The 3,537-nt window shown below is 35.5% G+C and overlaps 1 long non-coding RNA gene across 1 annotated transcript; it reads right to left on the reverse strand.

Moving 5' to 3' along the window:
• Window positions 1-208: 208 nt before the first annotated feature.
• LOC103476634 (uncharacterized) lies at window positions 209-2,462 on the reverse strand. The gene is made up of 4 exons (XR_535517.2): window positions 2,318-2,462; window positions 1,290-1,489; window positions 922-1,109; window positions 209-847 (listed from the first exon to the last, which is right to left on the reverse strand). It is a non-coding gene; the product is annotated as an uncharacterized LOC103476634 (long non-coding RNA).
• Window positions 2,463-3,537: the final 1,075 nt, after the last annotated feature.

Genomic DNA, 3,537 nt, shown 5'->3' on the forward strand with positions numbered 1-3,537 from the left:
ACACAAAATTTATACTTATGTTTAATTTCTAACCACTAGAACTTGTCTCATAGCATTCTGAGCTGTTTTATAGCTGATATTTTTGAACATTAAATGCAGAGCTGCGAATCTACATATTCTCAATTTTCACCTTTTTCGCTGAGTTAACCATTGCCCAGTTTGAACATATTGTTAAAATGTACACACAAAAAACTTCACTGAACGAAAGTGATGGCAAAAAATGACAGCTTTAATAACATTTTGATTGAGATTTAAAATCTAGGATAACCATAAATATCATTCCTAAATACCATTGTCTGTCTAACCCAACTTTTCAATCAGTCAGTTACATTACAAATCATTTTATGCAGTTCTAGTTGTCGCAATGCAGAGGCCACCATTTTCGTCTGTCAAAATGTTGAAACAACACATACAAGCAAGCAGCTTTTCGACCACCTTGTCTTCATGTGGGTTGAACTGAATGAATGAGACAGTGAGACATTATGCCATTTTTCAGCAACATTTTCTGAAGATATGATTCTACTTTGCAGGAGCTGGATGACCAAGGACATGAGCAACAATGTGCAAATCATGAGCACCAGCACCACACAATTCCAACTATCCTGAGTCTTTTTCTTTGAGGGACAGACTTGGCAGAAGATAAATCTTTAAATGTCCTGACTAGACAAATGATAAGTGGGATGGAGAGAAAAAAGGAAGTGCATCTTAAAATTAGCTTGTAAACTTAAGAAAGGATGCAATGGGAAACTCAATAAGACTTATGACCCAAACTGCAGCACAGATCCACACAAAGACTTTTATGCTGCGTTTGAAGCGATACCACAATGGCCAGGCGAAGACCAGAAACCTGTAACGACAGACAGGTTAGTTTAGAATACTTGTCTTTTGTATCTGTGCAACTTTCTTCTATATATGATCTACCTTTCTAGGGCAACACACATCATGAAGCCAACACTGGCCTTCACACCAACGTAATAGATCAGTCTAGAAATACAGATTGCCTCATAACTGTCAGGTTTTAAAACCTGAATCAACAAGCAGCATATCTGGATGAGCTCAGAGAGTAGGAGATTGACGACAAAGACGGGTGCAACTTTATCTTCTTTTATCTGCAGTTCAACAGAAAAACAGAAAGTTTGTTAGATAAAAATTTAGTTGGTCTGCCCCTGTTAGATTGCCAGGTGTTTTAAATATGAAAAGTGAGACCGATATAAGTAGTTATTCCTCCTTCACTATGACTTGAATCCTCTGCAATTCAAAAGAGAAGGAATATAGTAGTCTTTATTCACCTGTGAGTGAAGTGCACAAATTGCTAGCATGGTGAGTGGGAAGCCTATCCATACTACAATCCATGCAATCACATAAGAGGCACTTAAAATGACAGCTGGCTGGAAGAGGGGAGTAACGTCCGTAAAAACAGCGTTGTAGTCATAGTCAAGGTAAGTGTCATTAAAATTCTCAAAGTAGTTGAAATAATCCATCTTCAAACCTGAAAGAGGAACAAGTCATACATTATCCTATTGTTAATTTAAAAAATTTAACAAAAAATTTCAGGACAGAGACTTGTAATATGTAGTTTTTTTTTCTTTTTCTGTTACATATTTGTTAAAACTGTAACCTGTTGTGACAGTCTAAAATAAGACAGATAATCTGTGAAAAGAACAATGTCCTCCTCACAGACCTATTATTGTAGTCTGTAGAAATCCACCACTCCTGGTCAGAAACAACCAGGAGGAGGATCTTAAGTGCTGGCAGTCGACTCATGTACGCACTACTAAATGTGCTAATGTCGGAGGAACAACTTACCCTTACAGAAAAACCGTTTATATGTGGCTATGCTAACTAGCTTATATTAGGTAAAGTAGCAGAGAGCAAGGGGGAGGGTGTAAGCAGCACTTACACTAACATGTTTGACAATGCTAAGACCGTCCTAGTTCTTATTAGTTGTTTCAAATTTTTTTCACAGACGATACTATAATGTCATAACAGTTACAGTTTTAACATGTTAAAACAACCCACATTTTATATACACACATTTTTTGTTTTGTTTTCTCTTTTTAATAAACATCACACTTTTTACTAAAGATCTTTTATAATGTTTTTTGTTCCGTTTTTTTGTATCTGAAATATACTAGAAGGGACAAGTACATTACTGGCTAATACCCTCATCTTAATACTATACTCAAAACATTTTATAACTGAAATATAACAGAAATAAAAATACATTCTTAGCCGTTACACATTTTAAAAATACACCCAAAGACTGTGTACACTGCTCTACATTCTAAGGACTAAAGAAAAACACATAAATACTCACAAAGACGAAAGTTTTCCAAGGTACAAACCGTATAAAAGTATGGGCCTTTTGAATCGTTTACTTTCTCCTGCCTAAATTCTTGTTGCCAAGTTTACCAGAGAGAAATACGTCAAAGATAGTTTGCTGCTAAGAGCGCTCACTTTGTCATTCTGCAAATACAATTTGACTAAGATCAGTTGTAACACAGATGTCATACCCTGATCAAATTTTGAACGTAAATATTACCCATTTTTAGCATGAATTTAGTAGTACAATTTGCTACCTGTGAACTTAAATGCCAGCTTATTGAAGATAGTTACTGTAAATACTAATTTGCAAGATTTGACCGAATATGGCCACCTAATGTCTCTACCAGGACATTAGAAAGCATGCATATGAGAGGGAAATATGTTTAGGATTGTAATTCTGTTCAGAAGTCCAATGATGTGACATTTGTTTGAAGAGCACCAGAAACTCTTAACTTAACATTGGTTAAGGCCACTTTGAATCACTTTTAAATCTGGGAAAATGTATTTAAAAAGTGAGACAGAGTTATGCTGAAAACGACCTAATACATGCAAATATGCATAAAAATCATATCATGACATATTTTATGCATCCATTTAACAAGAAAAGGAACTAGAGACATTGTATCGCCTGCTCCTCAACTCAAAATTTGAAGAAAAAAAATATTGTAATACCACTTTTTACCACAAGATGCTGCCATTGTCTCATTAGATGGGAGGTTTGGTTCACTCTAACTAATTTACTTAGAAATTCTTTGATTTGTGACAACAGCTTAAGATCACTTTGTTCAGACATTTGATCATAAAAATGAAAAAATGTTTGTCCAAGTTAAAATCTGAGAATGCATTCTTAGATATTTTCATTATAAATTGAAAACTAATTCAAATTGTGCTTACATTTTAAGTGATTGTGTGAATTCTCCACAACCACAGAGTTGGACAAAAAGTGATGCCGTTGCATCTTTCAGGTTTTCAACGTGTTTTTTTTTTTTTTTGGTTTTGGTTTTTTTGGGCTGACCGGTTAAGATTAGGCTGCAGTTTGCAGAGAGTTGGCCTTCAACTGTTTTACTGCTCAGTTTCCTCTGGGGTCTAACGAGTTATGACTCTAATAAACCTCTGTATCTACCTCTCTCTCACACACATACACGCACACACACACACAAACATACACACCTACACACTTGCAAACGCGCACACACACACACACACACACAC

This window comes from Poecilia reticulata, linkage group LG15 (genome assembly GCF_000633615.1).
Source record: "Poecilia reticulata strain Guanapo linkage group LG15, Guppy_female_1.0+MT, whole genome shotgun sequence".
In the NCBI taxonomy this organism is placed as follows: Eukaryota; Metazoa; Chordata; class Actinopteri; order Cyprinodontiformes; family Poeciliidae; genus Poecilia; species Poecilia reticulata.